Here is a 22,982-nt window from a genome sequence, read left to right on the forward strand (position 1 = left end):
TGCTCAGAAGTCAGAAAATTCATTAATCCACCTTCAGAGTTACCCAGCCGGGCCTTCCGAAGGCTGGTGTGGGGTTTAGGCGCTTCACAGAGAAATGTCAGGTTCGTGAGCTAGAAGGAAATGAGGACGAAGCGGAAGCAAAAAAAATGTATTTTAAAAGATTTGAGAGATCAAGTTCTATTACCAGCCTAGAACGTCCTACACTGAGCTTTCCTGAAAACTGTCTTCCTCCATCTCTCCAGGGGTAGTTCCAGAGGGGCATTTCATTCGTTCATTCCATTGTATTTACTGAGCGTTTACTGCGGGCAGACCACTGTACTAAGTGCTTGGGATACTACAGTATATCCATAAACATCCTCTACAGCCTTGCGCCTGCAGGGAAGGACAGGCCATTTGGTTTAATCTTCTGCTCAGTGATACTCTTCCTCCAGGGATCCTACTGCTACAGTCACTGACGGACCAGATATTTTTAAGTCTGTCTCACAGGGCTTAACCTCGAAGGCTAATGTTCTGAAGTAGGTGACGATGAGAGAATGGTTTCTGGAGAAGGGAGGGAAGAGAGGATTGGTGAAACCTATGATGCCTGTTATTTATCCTGAGTTAATGCAGTCTTGAGCAATTTAAATCATAGGGTGATGCCATCCCTGCTCGACTTCTAAGTAAGTCAGGTAAACAAATAGGGCATTCCAGTGGAAGATGGTCGATAAATCTCTTCGGCGAAAGATATTCCATCTACTTTTGTCCCCCCTCCTATTTTAAGCAGTAGGCAGTCATTGTGCTCTGTACTAGACTGTAGCCTGGAAGCTAGATTCTAATCTGTAAACTCGTGTGACCCTGGGCAAGGCCCTTCACCTCTCAGTGAGTTAGCAGGGAACGGGGCTGCTAATTCTGTTGGATTGTCCTCTCCTAAGTGCTTCATAAAATACTCTGCACATAGTAAATGCGCAATAAATTCCATTGATTGATTGACAGTAGGCAGTTTGGGTGACCAACATGAATTGTTTGCTATGTAGTGTCAGTGGCTTGAGTGAGATCACTTCCCGTCCAGAGAGAGGATTGCAAATAAAGAGGAATAGGATGGATTGGGCCCCCCACACTATCCTGGTGATCACCGGGGAATTGACCCAGGGATAATAAATGGATTTTGAGGCTTTCTAAGTTGCGAGCCAAGTTGCCAAACTGGGTAAAGTCCGCATTTTTTCATCTTTCGAAAGCGTTCTTTGCCGACCTTTAATGTAATATTTAACCATGAAAGTTGCTGCCCCGTTCCTCGCTCCAAGGGAAATAATTAATTGCCGTCAAAAGGAAATGAACGAAAGAGAAGATGAGCTTCGGTGTTGCCCCCACAGAAGACCTCTCTGTGAGCCTGGTGATAAGAACAGACTGTGCTCGGTTGTTACTATTCAGATCTTTATTTCAGACTCCAGAGCTTTTTCCTTCAGATGTTAATTATAGGAAGATGCAGACTGTTAGTCATTTTTTAAGAGCAGGAGAGTATATTGTCAACTTTATGAATAGGGAAGTGTACTTTGGAACTCGTCGGGGACAGGGGTGTGAAAGCTTCTTCGGTTAATTCACAGTATTCCAGGCCAAACCCTGCCCTTAGCACTTGTGTAGATTCTATTTATTGATATATTTATCTGTACTTTCAATTGATTCATTCAGGTAGTTCTTCCTGTTGATCTGTTCTAGGGAAGCAGAGTGGCCCAGTGGAAAGCACATGAGCCTAGGAGTCAGAGCTCACCCTCTAGGCTGTAAGCTCATCCTCTGTGCTCTAAGCTCGTTATGGGCAGAGAATATGTCTGTTATTGTTTTATTGTACTTTCCCAAGTGCCTAGTATAATGCTCTGCATGCAGTAAGGGCTCAATAAAAATGATCGAATGAATCATTCGACCTGGTTCTAATCCCGGCTCTGCCATCTACCTGTTGTGTGACCTTGGGCAAGTCACGTTGCTTCTCTGTGCCTCAGTTCCCTCATCTGCAAAATGGGGGTTTCAGTACCTGTGCTCCCTCCTACGGAGACTGTGAGTCCCATGTGGGATCTAGTTTATCTTGTTTCCTAACCCAGTACAGTGCAAGTCATCTTGTAAGCACTTAGCAAATATCACATTATTACTATTTCTTTATTCATTCTTTTCTTCCTCTGGCTTTTACTCTCTGTCTCCCACGGATTGTAAACTCCTTGACAGCAGGGATGTGCCTAGACTCTATTGCACTGTACTCTCCCAAGCACTTAGTACAGCATTCTGCACAGAGTAAGCTGTCAAAGACCACTGATTGATTTGTAAATCATCTTTCCTCTGTTTCCCCTGTTAGATTCCAACTCCATGAAGGCAGGGAATGCATGTTATGCTACTGTCATACTCTTCTAAGCTCTCATTTCAGTGACAAGCACTCAGTAGGTGCTCAATAAATGCCAGTGATTGAATGATTGACACTTTTACCCCTAGCCTGGCAGAATATACCAATTGGACAGGACCATAATATTTTGGGAATATGTTTTTGGCCAAGTGTTTGTATGTTGACTTAGATTGATATTTTGGGGGTTTTCAAAAGAAAGATTGCACACCAGCGATGAATTTCATGCTTGGCTTTTCTCTAGGACAATGGCCACGAGAGAACTTGATTTCCTAGGCTGCCCTTTTTACCACTACATTTTTAGTGAATTCTGTGGCCAGTGAAAGGTAATGGATTTATGTCCCTTCAGGACATGGTGCCATTTCCATTCATCTGTGTTGTTACAGCAGGTCACAGAACCCTCTTTACAATCCCAAACAAGAATTTCAAAGCACTCGCTATAAAACTGCTAAAGACTTTGAGCAAGGAGGTTTTGGTAAAACTTTTCACAAGATGTAGCGAAATTGGTATTTAAATTAGAAAATGCATCTAATTTAGAGCTCACAGGTGCCTTCTGAAGTTGGGCGATCTTACAGAAAGTGAGCTCCCTAATCTCTAGTAGAGTTATTGATTCAAGTAATCAGTCAATCAATGATATTTATGGAGTGTTTACTCTGTTCAGGGGACTGTACTAAGCGTTGGAGAAAGTAAAATATATCAGAGATGGTGGATCCATTCCCCCCACAGTGAGTTTAGAAGGAGTAGGATATTCAAACAGTGGCTCTATGGCGAACTGAAATTGGGAGGCTAAAAGCGAGAACAGGCTAAAAGCCGAAGGATACAAGAAAACAAAACTTCAGAAAAGGCAGGTCATCAGCGACAACCTGTGAGTCAGCTGGGCAGGAGAGACTTGCAGGATGAGAAATTGAAAGAGCAACCACTCATTCTGAACAGAAGCAGAGAAAGAAATTTGGAACAAAGGGGAATATAGGGAACGGCGGCACCAGATGGTATGAATGACAAACTTGACAACACAACAAGGGTCAGCTTTTTGCATGCACAGTGTGTTTGACTGTGAGTTCCATATTGACCCTCTCAGCTGCCCGTGTACCCATAGGTGAGAAGTGGCATGGCTTAGTGGGGAGAGCATGAGCCTGGGAGACAGGGGACCTGGGTTCTAATTCCAGCTCTGCCACTTGCCTTCTGTGTGATGCTGGGCAAGTCACTTAACTCTTCTGTGCCTCAGTTTCCTCACCTGTAAAATACACGTTCTGCTTCCCCTGACCTAGACCGTGAGCCCCGTGTGGGACAGGAACTGTGCCTGACCTGATAATCAATCAATTAATCATTTCTACTGAGCACTTACTAAGTTCAGAGCACTGTACTAAGCACTTGGTAGAGTACCGTACAGCAGAAATAGCAGACATGTTCCCTGCCCATAATGAGCTTATCTTGTATCTACCCCAGTGCTTACCACAATGCTTCTCATAAGTAAGCACTTTACAAATATCGTAATTATTATTGGGTGAATTTTGCCTACCTCTAGTGTGAAGGACTTGATCAATTGATTCGTCATTTATTCCCGCAGTCGTATCTATTGAGCGCTTACTGTGCGCAGAGCACAGTACTAAGAGCTTGGAAAGTACAATTCAGCAGTAGAGACAGACAATCCCTACCCAAACCGGGCTTACAGTCTAGAAGGGGGGAGACAGACATCAAAACAAGTAAACAGACATCAATATAAATAAATAGAATTATAAATATGTACAAATGTACATAAGAGCTTAGGGGCGGGGAGAAGTGGGGAAGAGCAAAGGGAGCGAGTCGAGGTGACACGGAAGAGACGGGGGATCTGAGGAAAAGGGGAGTCTTTTTGTATGAGATTTGTTAAGCGCTCATTATGTGCCAACCACTGTTCTCAGTGCTGGGATAGATACAGTTCATCTGGTTGAACCCAGTCCCTATTCCACATGGGGCTCACCATCTAGTTGGGAGGGAGAACAGGTCTTGACTCCCTGTTTTACAGTTGAGGAAACTGGAGGCACAGAGAAGTTAAGTGAGTTGCCTAAGGTCCCACAGCAGGGAATGAGCAGAGCCAAGGAATTAGAACCCAGGTCCTCTGATTCCCAGTCCCATACTCTTTCCACTAGGCCACGTTGCTTCTGATCCTTCCTTAGACTTGAATCAGGGGCTGACACGTGGGATCATTGACCCCCAGCACTGAGAGCTTGCGGAAGGCTGATGGGAGACTCGTTTCATTATTTGGTCTTCTGGGAATGGCAGAATTACCTTGGAGAATTCATTTTTGAGGCCTTCAGAACGTGAAGCCACCCCTCGGTTTTGAAACCCACTGTATGTGTTTACTGAATACAGCAGGAGCGATGCTGGCATTTTGCAAAATGTTTAAAATGGTCAGAACCATTAAGGAGACTCTGTAACCTGGGAGATGAACCAAAAATCAGAGTTAATTAAACTCAATCAAAATGAGTGGACTATAAAAGAGCCAATTAAAATTAGCTCATTTGAGAGTAATTGTCCTACCACTTATTATAGCCTTCCTTTTAAAATAGCAGCAATTTGTATTGACATATAATACCTTTATTCAGTAATATATGAATATATAAATGAATAGGATTATATACTTATACAACCCTATATGAAACATATATTCATATATAAGATAAGCATGCATATAATCAGATCAGTCATTTATTGAGTGTTTACTGTGGGCAGGACACTCTACTCAATTTTTTGTGAGAGTACAATGTAACAGAGTTGGTAGACACATTCCCTGCCCGTAATGAGCTTATAATCTAGAAGGGGAGAGAAACATTAATATAAATGACTAAATTACGGATATGTACCGAAGTGCTGTGGGGCTGAGGGAGGAGCGAAGAAAGCGAACAGATCCAACTGCCAGGATGACGCAGAGAGGAGTGTGGGAAGAGGAAATGAGAGTTTATAAAATGTGGTATAGGCCACGGAAAATGCCCCAAAGAGGGTCTTTGAACCACTATTTTGGGCCGGGGCATCTTATTAGTCATGCAAGTTTCACTGGCACTGCAGTCGCTGAAGGCACCCCCAGTGGTGTGTTATGTCCTGAAACTCGGCAACACATTGTATTGCTCTTTGGCCCCCAGGATGTTGACGGTCAGGCTTGGAAATGGAGTTCTTTGCCTTTAGAAAAGCGTATTACCCTGGAGAGCTGCCCACACTGAACACATCAACAAGGATCTCCAAATAGAGTCCCGACCCTTCCCGGTGGAAGAGTCCTACCCCCTGAGCTAATGTGCTCATCCAAGACAAAGTTCCCACTCGGGAGAGTGGCAAGGAGGAGAAAGTCTGAATTGACACTTTTGGGTTGGGACCCCTGGCAGGTGATCTGGGTGATTCACACCTCACATGATACTGAATTGTTTGGCTATTTTAGATGCACTGCTAATATTGGTCCACTAGTAAGGAGTCACTGGGTTTTGAAATGCAGGTTGGAGTACAGGAAGGGCAGAGGTAAGCTAGAACCCTCCCTGGTAGGTCTGGGAGTCTGTAATGGATGGTTCAGGCCATTAAGATACCCTTTGGCCTGAAATAGCTGGATAATTGAGGCCAGGAAATGATCCAGATAGTTTGCCCACCTAAACCCAACCGCAGGCCGTGACTTTGGGAAATTCAAACAGCCCCCAGAATAACAATGCCCTCTTCCACTCAGAAAATGTGGAGCCCAAGGCCCGGGGCAGATTGGGCTAGGTATTTTCAGTAACTCTATCAATCATTCATACTAACGAGGGCTTACCGTGTGCAGAGCACTGTACTAAGTGCTTGTGAGAATACGAACAACGATATAACGGAACATTCCCTGCCCACAGTGAGCTTACAGTCTAGAGGACTACCTTATGAGCTCTCAATAAATATGACTGAACGATTGATTGATAGATTGAGGATGAACTTGCAGCCTAGAGCTCTGCCCTCTGGATCTTCTGAAATGTACTCTCCCAAGCACGTTAGTACAGTGCCCAGCACACAGTAAGCGCTCAGTATATACGATTGATTGAAATACGATTGATGGATAGCTTGTTGCTCAGACACTGAACTTCGACAGCTCTCACAGGCTTGTGATCATGCCAGATGTTGGAGTCTGTAGAAAGTCTTGTCGGCAAGCCTGTGCCTGGGGACCAGAGTCGCTAAATAAGACATTGTGCAGTGTCAGATTACTTCCATTTCTGTTCCCTGAAAATTCTTAACACTAATGAAGCTGGAAATTAATATAGCTTTACTGCTACAAATTGGGAAAGGACAGAAACTTATGAGCTGCATGACAATTGCTGATAAATATAACACTGCATTTGGTCCATGACTCTCCCACTTGGATGATTCAAAATCATTTTCCATTCTTTAAAATCCTTTGCCGTTGGATATTAGAAGGAATCGGCAAGTACGACCGAGCCGCTTACAATTATCTTGGCAATCCTTGATGGAGCATAGAGGTGATACTACTGGGGGTAAAACTGAAGTGATACTCCTCTAGACTGTAAGTTCACCGTGGGCAGGGAACGTGCCTACCAATTCTCTTGTATTCTTTCAAGTGCTTAGTATAGTGCTCGGCACACACTTAGCGCTCAGTAAATTTGGTTGATTGAGGACAGGAATCATATCTACTAACTCTACTGAAATCTTCCGTGTGCTTAACACAGTGCTCTACAAAGATTAAGCACTCAATAAATACTGTCATTTAATCAATCAATTGTATTTATTCAGAGTTTTCTGTGTGCAAAGCACTGTACTAAGCTCTTGGGAAATATAATATACAGTATAATATAGTGGGGAGACAGGTTTTCCGCCCACAGGGAGCTTACAGTCTAGAGGGGGAGGCAGACATTAATACAATTAAATACATTACGCTTGTGTACATAAATGCTGTAGGGTGAATAAAGGGGGCAAGGAAACCCAGAAAGGAGTGGGAGAAAAGGAAAGTGTGTAATGTTGAATCTTATTGGCTGCCATCAGGGTCGACTTCAGAGAGTAAGTGAATGAGGGAGTCGTCTAAGTATACAACACTGGGGGACAGAAAGAAGGTAGTTGGGGTTGGCCATGGTTAAAAATTTGAAAGTGCCTGCCATTTGGAAATGGTGTCTGTGTGAACAGGGACTTGGGAGGGGAATGCAAATGAAGAAGGAGAGCAGTGAGTCAGAAGTAGCCCAGGAGAAATGCTCCGAGTTCCAGAATTTGAGTGAACTTCCATATGACATCAAATAAGATGCTACTTGTGCGTGCAGAGTGATGTAATGGCATATGGCCAGGGAGGAAATGGCAAACCCATTTCCTGCTTCAGGGTGGTGAAAGGTCTGATTCCGACCCTGTGGACATGGGACATCAGCCCAGAGGGCATGGAGCCAATCGGAACTCTGGTTTTTGGGGTTTTTTTCAGTTCCACAGATACATGAATTGCTCTTCATTCAGTCACTTCAAAGATTGTGCTTGAAGTGCCTTTTAGTAGGACAGTTGAAAGCGAAACGGAAATATCCATCTATCAGATTTGGTACTTGGGTTCTGGACGTAGTTTTTTCAGTAAGGGGCCGATGAAGGCTGGTCACGGTGAAAGGTTTGCTTTGCGGTTCCTACATTTTCATCATTTTACTTTTACTAACCAGACAGAGCGAAACCCAGGAAGCCAACCAGCCCCTGGCTTTTCCAATCATCCTGTTGCCACTGTTAAAGACAGAGAATTGTCCAAGATGGATGATGGGTTTGTTCCACAGATGTCAACAACTCTCTTCTCATTTTTAACAATCTTGTTTTCAAAACATGGAAAACCAAGGAAAAGACTGTCATTTTCTCCTCAGGTTAGAGAACAAGTAATCAGATCTGCCCTAAATTCACTCTCTCAGAGATTAAATCAATACCCTTCTCTCCAAACTTCAATTCTCTTACTTATAGGATGGCATTCACCCTTCCTCAGTTGCTCCACACTTGGGGATCATTGGGGGAGTTGAAAAGGTCACTACCCTTGTATTTTTTATAGATAGAAATAGGATTCTATTTTGTATCCCTATTAATCTTGGTTTCCAACTCAGTTTCTTCTGCCAACATCTTATAGATTTCTGGTCTAAAAATGGACACTTGGAGGGAGAAATTAATCTTTTGTGGTGAAAGACCTGCCCATTAATGGTGGAAAGCTGATTTGATTCCTTGTCAACGGCTTCCTGCTGAACAGCCAGGACTGATTATTGAGGGAATCCGCTCTAATGAAGGGCATTTTGGGACACAGCAGATAATTAATCATGTTAAAACCCAGTTTAGGGACCAAAATCCAATCCATAAAATTCTCTGTTATTAGAGTTAGAGAGCAGCATTATCTAGTGGATAAAGCCTGGGCCCGGGTGTCAGAAGAACCTGGTTCTAATCCCTGCTCTACCACATGTCTGCTGTGTGACCTTGGTCAAGTCACTTAACTTCTCTGTACAGTTCCCTTATCAGTAAAATGAGGGTCGAGACTGTGAGCCCTACACGAGACAAGGACTGTGTTCAACCTGTTTAGCTTTTATCCACCCCAGCGCTTAGTACACTCCCTGGCTCATAGTAACTGCTGAGCAAATACCAGTTTTAAAAAAAGTTAGTCTTCTAGCACTATGCTTGAAGTAGGGTTTAATAAGCAGCGTGGCTCAGTGGAAAGAGCCCGGGCTTGGGAGTCAGAGGTCATGGGTTCGAATCCCGGCTCCGCCACTTGTCAGCTGTGTGACTGTGGGAAAGTCTTACTTAACTTCTCTGGGCCCCAGTTCCCTCATCTGTAAAAAGGGAATTAACTGTGCGCCTCATGTGGGACAACTTGATTACCCTGTAACTACCTCAGCGCTTAGAACAGTGCCCTGCACATAGTAAGCGCTTAACAAATACCAGCATTATTATTATTATAAGACAGTTGAAAACAATGCAGAAATCTCCACCTATCCAATTCTGTTGGACAGTATGCATTAGGCCCACATTTTGAAACCATTTGCAGTTTTAGTCACGGGAATTCAAGGTGATAAGGTGATCCTAAGGTAGAGGGGAAGCAGGGTGGCCTAGTGGACAAAACATATGCCTGATAGTGACTTGTCCTAGGGTGTATAGTATTAATAATGAAAATAACGAATCCTGAAAAATGGCTGATGTGGAGGACAGAGATTGCAGTGGGTACCAAGACAACTGTGTGCTGGGAATGGTGTTACGTTTTGACCTTGGCATTCTATTGCAGTCATTTTGGTGTCAAGAGTCCCAGCCTTCACGTGCATTTCTCACTGTGCTGCACCCTTTCCCACGTACATGCTCTCTGCACCCCCTGCCCCAGTAGGAACCTGACTGATGGGAGGAGAGAGCGCGATAATTGAGCCTTCCTAGCAGGTTCTCGGTCTCAGAGGTTCAGGACTCCTGTCGTTTTCAAGGTGAGACTCCATCGTCGTCGACCTCGTTATCACAGTCTAGTTGGCCATTCTGGTCAGTTCACCTGAGTTTGGGTTGATGCACTCAGATTCCTATTCTGGTTTTTGAGTCTTTGAGCCCTAAAGCTAGCCTGGAAGGAGCTTAATGTCGCGATGCTTTGATTGGCTCCCAGATCAGTGAATGGAACGAATGATCCGATGGAATAAGTGATGTTTTGTGGACATCCAAAACACATAAGTTTCCCTAAAGTTTCTGGGTATATATTGTAGTTAAACCACTGGCTTTTCATTTGGCTTATTTCCCTGGGTTGAAATCATTTTATATCACTCACCTCTGATCTGTAAATTACCCTCTCCATTATCTAATTTAGAGGACAGCGGCAATTACTCAGAAAATTATATGTAGATTATTTGGTGATAGAATAGAGTGGGTATTTTGGGTTCAATTTATTCATGGCATAAAGTAGCCCAAGATTCTTAGCAAATGGTTCATATTGGCACCATCAGAACTGGTCCTTTCATAATTAAAGGCAAATTATTCATCTCAGTGAGAGGGTAATGAAAGGACTTCTTTCTGACCAACAGTTATAAATAATGCTGTAAAAAATTCTATGATAAATACCGTGAGTAATGATATGCATAAGTTGTTCTTCGGTTCAAAGTTGCTGCTGCTGATTGCAGGACTATAATCACGGGAGTGGGTGTCACATTGAGAATTTCCTGCACATTTATACACTTTGTCAATTAAAATAATGTAGTGCATGTTTTCTGGCCTCTTGCCTTGCAATATAAGTACTGGCCGGACCCTAATGGTCAAGAGATTGAAGGTATGTCCTACCACCAACGGGGCATGTTCTGAAGTTGTTTCTGCAGTAGTTGTGTTGACTTGCATTAAACCATTCACATTTGCTCACTTGGTTCTCCAAAGCCCAGTGGCCTGCACCGGAAGACATCCCTTTCCTCATTATGTGGCCATAAAGATAGGTTGCTACTTTCTCCGAGAAGCAGCGTAGTCTAGTGGGATAGAGCACAGGACTGGAAGTCAAGAGATATGAGTCCTAATCCCAGCTCCATCACTTGCTGGCTGTGTGACCTCGGGGGAGTTATTTTACTTCTCTGTGGCCCAGTTTCCTCATCTGTAAAATGGGAATTAAATACATCTTCACCCTCCCTCTAGGCTGTATGAGACGGGGGCTCTGTCTTTTTTATCCTGCATTTATCCCAGATCTTCGAATTTACTTAGTGCCTCAAATCGCATTATTATTATTATTATTATTATTATTGTCATTACTAACAAGCTTGTCCCATCAATTTCTGGCTACCAGTCTGCCCTGACCACATTACTGATCTCCCAACTGCCATGTCAGTATTTGAGGCAGGGCTTCACACATCTTTGAATCTCACTTCTATGTCTGCTTCAAAAAGGTACAGGGAAAAGTGAGATACAAGGTGCATAGATTTTCATTTGGATTTGCTAAAAATCATCTTTTATTGGTTTTACATTTTCAATTTTAATTGCCCTCGGCAGCCTTTACCACAACCATATTTCTTAAGATGGTTAGAGAAGACAAGAATGAATCATGCAGACTCTGAGAGTTTGATGCTTTATATGTGTAGGAGCCAAATTTATGCAACCTAAACAGCAATGATTTTTTATAATATCATATATATGTATATATATAAAAAAACTTGTGGCTCATTTGCTCATTAGCCCTAGCCAGACTCCATCTTTATGGCTAGCTCTATGGTTTTTATTTGGGTACAGTTGAATCCAAAGTTAATTAAAGGTTAACATGTTTCACATTAGGGTGCTGGGGAAAATAGAGGAGAAAAAATATTTTTATTACAAAACAAAGCAAAATAACCAACACTAGTACAGCGGTTCTTTTGGTAGGCTGGGCTCTGAGGCTCCCGCCAGCCCTTTTTCTCCTCACTTCCAGTGAACTCCCAGAATTAAAATCTCATCTGTGCAGGCCGGCATTGAGGAGCAGCTGACAGTGACCGCATGTTGGCGATAACTTGATCTCCCAGAAAGCCAGATGAGGCTCATCAATCCTGTAGTATGTACTTTGCCTGGCTAATTTTCATTTAGTGATTGCTGTTCATACACGGCACAAGGGAAAATCCCTTTAAAAACTCATAAGAGCGAAGGAAATGGCGTTTGGATTTTTTTCTCCTTTATAGCAGAATATCAGGATATGGGAGTCATGCTTCATAAAGGGAAAAGACTCTTAACCAGCTTATTTCTTAGGCCTTTTGGCTTGTTAGAAGGTACGTGACTTCTGGCTTTGCAAGAGATGTAATAATCATTTCCAAAATGATAAGTGAGGCCAGGATTTTCTGGCCATTTTCTTTTTTGATGTCAAAATGCCATCAAAAACATGTAAGGCACAGAATTCAAAGTCGCTATCCTCAAATACATCTCCTCCGAGAGGCCTTCCCCGACTAGGTCCTCATTTCCTCTTCTCCCACTCCCTCTGCGTCACCCTTGCCCTTGGGAGATCCCAATACAGCAGAATTAGCAGACATGTTCCCTGTCCATAATGAGTTTACAGTCCCCTTTCTACCACCGGCCTGCTGTATGACCTTGGACAAGTCATTTAACCTCTCTGGGCCTCATCTGTAAAGTATGAATAGGAGCCCCGTGTGGGACGGGAACTGTGTCCTGTTCAATGACCTTTTTTTTTTTTTAGGATATTTGTTAAGCACTTCCTATGTGCCAGGCACTGTACTAAGCACTGAGGTAGATAGAAGGCAATTAGGTTGAACACAGTCCTTATCCCACATGGGGTTCACAGCTTTAATCCTCATTTTACAGATTAGGCAGCAGGCACAGACAAGTGACATGCCCAAGATCACACCGCAGGCAGAGCGGCAGAGCAGGGATTAGAACTCAGATCCTCTGACTCCCTGACCCGTGCTCTACCACCAGGCAATACTGTACCCCTTGTACCTATTCCAGGGCTTAACACATAGGAAATGCTTAAAAAAATGCCATAATTATCATTTCTTGAATCAAATCCATTGTTGGGGCTGAGAAAGAAAACATAGTTTTAGATGGATGCATTATAACCCATTTAGTATTGCCACAAATTGCAGAGATCTGTAAACTAGAATACTGTATCGACGCTCGTTCCTTTACCTCTTATGAGGAAGCCATATTTGATTTTATTTCCAACGTTTTGAAATTTATGCAGCCTCATAAAGAAAACCCACACAGAGCAAAGTAAATCGAAAATATTCCCTCAAGGTTGAGGTAGAACCCGTTTGTGAAGGGAAATGAAATGGCAAGCGTCATCTGTCAGCGGGGATTTGGTTTTAGTGGGATGGAGAAATGGGAGCTTATCATTTTTTTACGATATTTGTTAAGTACCTTGCTGTGTGGCAGACACTGCGCTATGCACTGGGATAGATACAAGCTAATCAGGTTGGACACAGTCCGTATCCCACCTGAGACTCACTGTCTTAATCCCCACTTAACAGATGAGGTAACTGAGGCACAGAGAAGTTAAGTGACTTGCCCGAAATAGCTTTTGGTAACCCTCTGCAAAGCTGGTTTTTCTAGCAGTGGGTGAGATGGCAGCTTTATGCAGATCAGAAATCACCCAGAGCACGGGCTTTGGAGTCAGGGCTCATGAGTTCGAATCCCAGCTCTGCCACTTGTCAGCTGTGTGACTGTGGGCAAGTCACTTAACTTCTCTGTGCCTCACTTCCCTCATCTGTGAAATGGGGATTAAGACTGTGAGCCCCACGTGGGACAACCTGATTCCCCTGTGTTTACCCCAGCGCTTAGAACAGTGCTCTGCACATAGTAAGCGCTTAACAAATACCAACATTATTATTATTATCCCTCATTTTGTTTCTTTGCATAGGACCTGTCTTGTTTATCAGATCATTATTACCAATAAAGAGATGGTTGTTTTCTTTGAAACTACCTCCCCAAATCAGCCAGTTTTAAGAACTTGTAATAATAATAATACTGAGGACTGCGGCGCAAGTTTTCATTTATAAGGGTTTTGCAAGAATTCTCCTCCTGACACGCACCCGAGCTGAACACTGATGAAATAATTCTGTGAAAAGATACTTTACTGAATGTATAGAAAAATAGATATGTCTTATTTTTGAATGATTTCTTCGGGAAGTTTGGAAAGAAATACAAGCACTTGAAGCGAAGGGTAATTAGGAGATCGAGTTATTATGGATGTGTTTTTGTCCAAAGGCAGTCCACCAAAATCAGTTCCTATCAAAGCAGAGGAACCAGTAACAACAACAAATAGAGTAATTAGCCTTTCATTTAGGTGTATTTTTAGGCAGAGTTCCAGATTGAGCTCTGGGTAACACTGTTTACTAAATGACATCATAGGCATGTGAGGTGCACAACCGGGATTCTGCGTTGACTTTGCCCACCGATGGTCTCCAGGATACAAATTATAAGTAGGCGCTTTATTTCAGATGCAGTCAGTTGAACCCTGTAATTGTCTCCTCAGGTTTCAATGAGTTTTCTCCTAGACACAGAACAGAAAGCCAAAATGGTTAAAACTTAAGTGGAAAGTTTAATTGGGAGGCTAGTGAAATTAACGTGGGGATCGGAATCAGGAGGCCTGACGTCTAATCCCAACTCTGCCACTGGCCTGCTGTGTAGCCTCGGGAAAGTCGCCTAACCTCTCTGTATCTCAGTCTCCTCATCTGTAAAATGGAGAAGGATGCTGGCTCTCCCTATCTCTTAGACTGGGAGACCCATGCGGGACAGGGATAGAGGCTGCGTCTAAACCCCCCGACCCCAGTCGTATGAAATTCTAAGTGATCTTTTTACTTGCGTGGATGGCACGTGGAGATTTCTTAATTAAGGGGACGTAGAGTATTTTCCAGGCTATCAGCAGAAAGAAATATAGCTGTAATCAGATTTTGCTGCACAGAAAAAATAGGTCGTTTCCTAGTAAGCCTCTCCCACTGGGTTTAGGTGCTAACTGAGATGAACTGTGAAGCTAATATATTGGGTGATAATTAAAATACTCTGGTGAAAATTGTGGCCACATTCTCCCGCCCCGGTAAAGGCTCATCTGCTAAACATCAGCGTGCCACTTACAGGCTGAGTAGACTCTGTTCTCTCATTTATTGCTTGTTTTGGCCAGCCTCTTCTATAGGGCAGGTGCCAGTTCTGTGAAAGTCATTTGGAGGTTCAGATTCATTCAATGGTATTTATTGAGTGCTTACTATGTGCAGAGCACTGTACTAAGCGCTCGGAATGTACAAATCGGTAACAGATAGAGACAGTCCCTGCCCATTGACGGGCTTACAGTCTAATCGGGGAGACGGACAGACAAGAACAATAGCAGTAAATAGAATCAAGGGGATGAACATCTCATTAAAACAGTAGCAAATAAATAGAATCAAGGCGATGAATGGACCGGCCTCAAGCCAACTCCTCTCCTCCAGAGTTCAAGGGTGTGACCCTCCTCATTCGTGGGCCTGAGAGGGAAAGGTTAATAATGTTGTTCGGAGACCCTCTGTGTGATGTTTTCAACTTTTTGTTCAGCCTGCAAGTATTTGGAGCACGGAACAGGGGGCAACAACTTTTCCTTTTGAGCACAGGGGCAGAAAAGGGAAAGAATTTCAGCAGGGACATGAGGGACTGGAAAGGAACCCGGGCAGAAACTCTCAACTCTTATCCAAGTCCTGAGATGAGCAAGGATTCATTCATTCGGTCATATTTATTGAGCGCTTATTGTGTGCAGAGCACTGTATTGAGCGCTTGGGAGAGTAAAATATAGCAACAAACATATTCCTGCCCTCAGTGGCTCACAGTCTAGAGGGGGAGACAAACATTGATATAAATAAAGTACAGATATAGATAGAAAGATAGAGATAGATAGATAGATAGATAGATAGATAGATAGATAGATAGATAGATAGATAGATAGATAGATATACACGTGCTGTAGTGATGGGAGGGAGGATGAATGAAGGAGAAAATAAGTGCAGAGCAGAAGGGAGTAGGAGAGGAGGACTTAGTCAGGGAAAGCTTCTTGGAGGAGATGTGCCTTCAGTAAGGTTTTGAAGTGGGGGAGAGCAGTTATCTGTCTGATGTGAGGAGGGAGGGTGTTCCAGGCCAGAGGTGGGATGTGGGCGAGACGTCGGTGCGGAGATAGACGAGGGGGTACAGTACAGAGAGCCGAGGAACCCATCGCCCCTTCACCCCTTTGGGTAGGCGCCTGTGACACAGAGATGGTTCGGTTTTACTAAGGGTGTTAGGGAACGTCCCAGAGGAGAGATCCAAAAGTCCAAAATAAAAAATCCCTAATACTAAACCAGCTGGGAAGCCCTCACCCACCTCTGGAATCTGTGATTCAGCAAGGTTCTATAGACAACCGTTGGACAAAGCACCGTAAAGACCAAATTGACCTTTAGGCCACCTAAGAATAATAACCTGCTGTGTGACCTTGGTCAAGTCGCTAACTTCTCTGTGCCTCAGTTACCTCATCTGTAGAATGGGATTAAGACTGGGAACCCCAGGAGGGACAGGGAGTCTGTCCAACTTGATTTGCTCGTACCCACCCCGGCGCTTAGTACAGTGCCTGGCGCATAGTAAGTGATTAACAAATACCACAGTTATTACGCACTGGCGTAGAGAAGATATTCAGATCCCACTTGGGTCTCAGAGTCTAAGTAGAAAGGAGAACAGATTTCAAATCCCCATTTTGAAGATGAGGAACTGAGGCACTGAGAAGTTAAGTGACTTGTCCCAGGTCACAAAGCAGATCTGTGGCAGAGCTGGAATTAGAATGAAGGTCCTCTGGCCCCCAGGCCTGTATTCTTTCCATTAGGCCATGCTGCTTCCTAGTTAGATTATAAATGAAGTTGTGGGTTCCACAAAGGAACATTTCGGGAGAACATTTTGAAGCATGTTCTTGAGAAGCAAAAATTTATAAATATAGAGAGATTTAATTTTTCCCCCCATATAATTTCCAGGCAATACTAAATATCCAATTCCTGGCTTAAAATGTATTAGGATGAGATGATGCAGCTGTCCTAATGATAGCTTTCGTATTAGGACCTAGCCTTGAAAATTTGCCCCGAATCCACTTCCCCCAGAGATTTCCAAGCAAAACTATTTTAGGATTTGGATAGTGAGAATCACTTCGGACACCGGATACGTTTCCATAGAAACTCTGTAGAACGACAGATTTGGCTGATCTCTCTAAATTTCCCCGTCAGTTGGGAAAGCTATATCACCCCCCAGGTGTTTTAATAAGCTTTCTGGAAATGATCAAAATTTTAATCTCTTAGGTTTTTTCGTATCTTTCACCCCCTAGAAAGGCAAGTCTGACTGATCTAGGCTTTGCTTTTTAATATGAGGAAGTTTCTGTTGCCATTAAGGGAATAAAGATGATGCTAATTGGTTGTGTAACCAACAAGGAGCTGCAATACTCGTGGAAGCTTTGGGTGCTAATTAAGATAAATTGGGAAAACAACCAAGGGGGAAATGGAGTTTTATATGCGTAAGACTTCAAATCAGCAAGAGCGCGGCTGGGGGAGGTATGAAAAAACGTGGCTAATGAATTCATCCAGAAGATATTATGCCCCGGATGCGTAGTAGACCGATAGTACTGGGGCATGTTCTTCTTTAATGTACATTTGAATGCCTTGCAGAAGAGAAAATATTGGAATTCTAAGAGCATCTCTGTGATGAGAAGGAGGGGATGGGTTCACATGTTCTTGTGAGAAGAAAGCTAATTGGCATATGGGGAAAACTATTGCTATTGACTCTTAAAAACTATAACTCGACTCAGGTGTGGGTAGTTCAAACTGGAATGAACAGGTAGACCAAAGTTCTGACTGGATGCGGTTCTAATCATCATAATAATGATGATAACAATAATAAGCGTAGCATTTACAGGACTATGCCACTTTTCCCGAACGTCGGTACTGTGGGAAAATGGAATTTCTCTGAGTGTTCTGTTGGTGTAGCTTGAGTTATGGTAACTTGTCTCGGTGGCTCCACTCGCTCACAGGTGCTCCACTGGTGGTGGAATGAGTTAAGCGTTTATTATGCGCTAAGCACTGGGGTAGATACAAAATAATGCAGTTGGACAATGTCCCGATCCCATGTGGGCTCACAGGCTAAACTAGAGAGAGGACAGGTATTTATTCGCATTTTTGCAGATGAGGAGACCGAGATACAGAGAAGTGAAGTGACTTGCCCAAGGTCACATGGTAGGCAAGTGGCAGAGCTGGGATTAGAAGCCCGGTCTTCCGACTCCCAGGCTCGGCCTCTTTCTCGAAGGCCATGCTGCTCCTCTAAATGGACCGATTTAGGGCACAGTCCCAAGTTAGGGACTCCACAGTTGGTAGGTCTGGCTGTATCCCTCATGTCACCCCTCATGAAGCAGCAAGGCTTAATGGAAAGTGCACGGGCTTGGGAGTCTGAGGACATGGATTCCAATCCTGGCTCTGCCACTTGTCTGCCGTGTCACTTTGAGCAAGCTGCTGACGTTCTCGGTGCCTCATTTACCTCAACTGTAAAATGGGAATTAAGACTGTGAGCCCCACGTGGGGCAACCTGATCACCTTGCGTCTACTAGAGCGCTTAGAACAGTGCTTGGTACATAGTAAGCGCTTAAATACCGTAATTATGTCCCCTATCCCCATCATGATGTTGGTGGTTTGAGGGGATCCCGGATTGATCGCACTCCTGCCCCCCTCTCCCAATACTACAGTCTGTGAAACCCACTGGGATGAGTGAGGGATGAGAACAGACAGAACTGTCTCTATCCTTCATGGGTATCCCCAAATTGGTAGTCATCTCAGCCCAGATCCACCAGAATTCCCAAAGCCTGGAGTAGACTCCTCGAGGTTTCTCAGGATTCTTAGATTTGGAATTTCTCACCGAAGCAAAAATACAGTGGAACTCTTGGCATCTTCCTCATCGGCATCACCATCATCAGCATCACCACCCTCAAGGTCCGAGGGTCTACTGTGTGCAGAGGGCTGAGCTAAATGCTGCAGGAATTTACAGACGAAAAACAAACTTTAAAAGATTGGAAAGCTTCAGTAACCAACTGAGCATTCTTCATTTTTCTCCTAAATTGAGGTGTGAGAAAATAAGTATTTACAAGTTAAGCTAATATGCTCTGGGTGCATTAATTACTTGTCTAAGAATAAATTGGATTTGGAATGTAGAGCCCTTTTTTTTTAAAGATAATTAGGAGGCTCTTTGGTGAGCCTGTCTTGAATGACTACTCGTGTGGAAAGGAGAGGGAGGTGAATCAACTGATTCAGTGAGCAAGGACCCCCATGCTTATAGGGCAAACTCTTCATTTTATCTGGGATAGCCTGGTGGAAATAGCTAGAGACTGGGAGCCGAGAAGCCTGGGTCCTATTCCCAGTCCTACCATTGCCTTGTTGGGTGACCAGGGCAAATTTTTTATTCTCTCTGGACCTCGGTTTTCTGAACAGGAAAATGGAGACGTCTGCTCCTCCTACCCTCAAATAAAGAGATAAGGGGGAGATATTAGGTCCAAAACCCATATCCTTTAGAACTGCCAAAGGCATACTGAGGGCTGAAGAAAGGAAAAACAAAACAAAAAAAACAAGGAATCATCAAAATGCTAATTTGCAGCTTTTCAGTTAGAAGATCTATGCACTGGAGGACTATAAAAATATATAATTAAAGCATCCAGAAACTGCAACCAGTGCTAAAACATTCTGACACCGAAACCTACTTAACAGATACTTTTCAAGCGTACATACAGGTAGGTTCCTAGAAACTACAGGGCATAGGGCTTTACATAGGATCTTCCGTTGGCCGTCTGTGGCTGAAAATATGAAGCAAAGTTTCAAGAAACAGAACAGCCAGTCAGGCAATCGTATTTATCGAGCACTTACAGTGTGCAGAACACTGTATTAAGCACCTGGGAGAGTACAGTACAACAATAAAAAGACACATTCCCTGCCCACAACAGCTTAGAGGGGGAAGAGTGGGAGGTTGGTGGTGGGATCATGTTCTTGTGGTCCCGGAGGAACATTTCTTCAGATGTTGTGACAACCTCTGGTGGGTAAAGAATGGAAAATGATCTGGGTAACAATCCTTGTTTTCATTTTTGTCTTCTAGCACACCTTTGGGACTCAGGCAAACTGAAGCTAGAACGAGACAGTTGTTGTGTTGGTCTTTTGTTAATTGTCCTATTTTATCTTGGTTGATTTATATACAGTAGCAGCACGAAGGACAATACTAAGAGAGGTATGGGGCAAATATTTATTGAACACCTACTGAGGGCAAAGCATTTTACTAAGTACTTGGGAAAGTACAACAGAAGTCAAAAGGACATTCCTTTCCCAAAGGGAGTTTATGCTCATTAGAGGGTAGTGACACTGGGTTTGTCGTCAACGTTCTTGTAATGTAGTATTTTCAGGTACGTTCAGAGCAACAAATCTGGCCACTCATAGTATCAGAAAGTTGCAATCCTTATTTAGATGGAAATTGTTACCTCAGGAAATTGGACAGACAGAAAATATCAGTAGGTTGAAGAGGATAAAATGAATTAGTGAGAGAAAAAAGGGATGTTAGAATCCAGTTGGTAGTATTATTGATCATGTATTGGATGCTGAGGACGATATCAAGCACTTGGGAGAGTACAAAAGAGTTTAGGAGACACAGTAGATCTCAGGAAAATAGGTTCTTGGTGGATATTTAGAGGGAAAAGATAGGGATCGTAGGTGGCTTGGACACATCTGTAAGGACGGATGTCAAGGAATGCAATCCCAGTTGCTCCTAGTATTCACAGAAGTCTCCTTCAGAGATAGAAGAGTTTGTTGATTAGATTTAGTGTGGCATCGTTAAGTTCTGAAACTTTTCTAAACATTCTGCATTCTAACTAGGCTTGCCTTCAGGTGATCCCCAGGGAGTTTCTGAGAGAATGTGGTTGTGATTATGAGGCTTTGGGGAAATTAGTCTCTCTCCACCCCACTTAATAGGAGGCAGGTATGTAGAAGAAAACTTGGCTACATAATAATGGATTTAGCCCATAGAATTAGAAGATGTCTTTCATGAGGCCCTGGTGGATCGCAATCATTCTGGTATCTAATCTATAAAGTCCAGTTCGTAGTGGTTGCTGAGTCCTCTAGACCGTAAGCTTGTTATGGGCAGAAAACGTGTTGGCTAAATCTGTTGTATTCTCCCAAGCACTTACTACAGTGCTCTGCAAATAGTAAGTGCTCAATAAATACCACTGATTGATTGAGAGATTACTTTCAGACACACAGCGGTTGAAGGATTAGCTTCAAATGGCAAAGCTTCAGGATCTGGCTTCACTCAATACCCACCTCCAATTGCATAGATTTGGGGAATTGATGTAGGCCAGGATGTAAATGATATGCATTCAATCAAATGAGGAGACATTATCAAATCCCATAGATTGTTCGCTCCTTTTGGGCAGGGATCATGTCTGCCAACTCTATTGGATTGTACTCTCCCAAGCATATTTAGTGCAGTGCTCTGCACACTCTAAGGACTCAGTAAATACCATTGATTGATTCACTGATGGACTACAGTGTTTTTCGGCCACTAGGGTATTGCAGGTATTCATTTTCAGGCACTGAAGAATCACTTCATTAATTTATATTAATGTCTGACTCCCCCTCTAGACTGTAAGCTTGCTGTGGGCAGGGAATGTGTCTGTTTATTGTTATATTGTGCTCTCCCGAGTGCTTAGTTCAGTGCTCTGCACACAAAAGTGCGTAATAAATACGATTGACTAACTGGAGGAGAGAAGAGGGTTGGAACGGAGATGCACCCCCTGAGATGTCTCCTTAGCACTTAGCTTACTACTACAGAATAATTTAGGATCCATGGAGAAGAGATGGCCCAGATTTTGTATTTACTGAGGCTCATCTTAGCACGTGAGAGGGATCATGGCAGATCGCTTGGGTCTCTCGTCATCATTATCATTAATGGTATTTATTGAGCACTTACTATGTGCAGAACATGTTAATACTAACATTTCTAATGGAGAAACCCTTTGCCAAAAGCTTTACTCCTTATTGCGCTGGCTTAAAGAAGTCCATTGGCATTTTGTCCCGCGATATTTGAATATCTGGGTCACAGTGGGTGGGATATGCACAAAGCTGTTTATGAAATCATATACTTGGTGTGCTTGGCTAGTTCTTCTTATCTGCTATGTTAATTTGGGGGGCTAGGCATGCTTTGAGGAAAACAATTTCAGGTAATAATCAGAGATCGTGGACCTCAAAAAAAAAAAAGGAAAACAATTTCCAAGCAATTAAACAGTTCAAAATATGCATTGGCTATGTGACTTTTTGTAGTTTGTGCCAGTGAGAACTCTGCCGTTTGCTGATTAAAGACAATGGGTGTAGAAAGTCTCTTGAGCCAAATAAGAGTTTCACCAAGCCTGTTTCCATACAAGAGCATATACCGTTCTCCGTTGCAGGGAAGAGCAGCAGGTCCGTGCTGCGAATGAGCAGTGTTTCCATAGTAAAGAAGCATTGTTGCTTAGTGAATAGGGCATGGGCCCGGGAGTCAGAAGGATCTGGGTTCCAGTCCCGTCTCTACCACTTGTCTGCTGTTTGACCTGAGCAAGTCACTTTTCTTCCCTGTGCCTCAGTTGCCTCATCTGTAAAATGGGGGGGGGCGGGGGTCGAGACTGTGAGCACCATGTGGGACATGGACTGTGCCCAACCTGATTAGCTTGTATTTACCACAGCTGTCCAGAAAGTGGCCTGTCAGTGAAGGTTGTTGAAGGAGGAGAAAGGTTATCCGCCCTCCTTCGTGCAGACTCCAAGGATGTCCCGCAGCTGGGATCTCGAAATGAAGACTCGGTGTGGCCTAGTGGATAGAGCAGGGGCCTGGGAGTCAGAAGGAACTAGACTCTAATCCCAATTCCACCACACGTCTGCGGTGTGACCTTGGGCAAGTCTCTTCATCTCTCTGTGGCTCAGTTGCCTTATCTGTAAAATGGGGATTAAGGCTGGGAGCCCCATGTGGGACATTGACTGCGGCCAATTGGATGAGTTTGTATCTACCCCAGTCCTTAGTACAGTGCTTGGCACATAGTAGGCGCTTAACAAATACCCTTCAAAAAAATACTCAGCCCGAGGAAGGCTGTTGCCCCACAGTGTCAGCAGAAAAGGGGAGTCCCTGTAGGGGGAGAAGGACCTGCCCAAGGTCACAAAGTGACTTTGTCACGGGCAGAGTTGGGAATGGAGTCTCTGATTCC

General features: G+C 43.5%; 1 protein-coding gene across 1 annotated transcript in view; it reads left to right on the plus strand.

Moving 5' to 3' along the window:
- Positions 1-22,982, plus strand: part of GRM5 (glutamate metabotropic receptor 5) — a 205,813-nt gene that overhangs the window by 13,749 nt on the left and 169,082 nt on the right.

The sequence above is a fragment of the Ornithorhynchus anatinus genome, chromosome 20 (assembly GCF_004115215.2).
Source record: "Ornithorhynchus anatinus isolate Pmale09 chromosome 20, mOrnAna1.pri.v4, whole genome shotgun sequence".
Taxonomy (NCBI): domain Eukaryota; kingdom Metazoa; phylum Chordata; class Mammalia; order Monotremata; family Ornithorhynchidae; genus Ornithorhynchus; species Ornithorhynchus anatinus.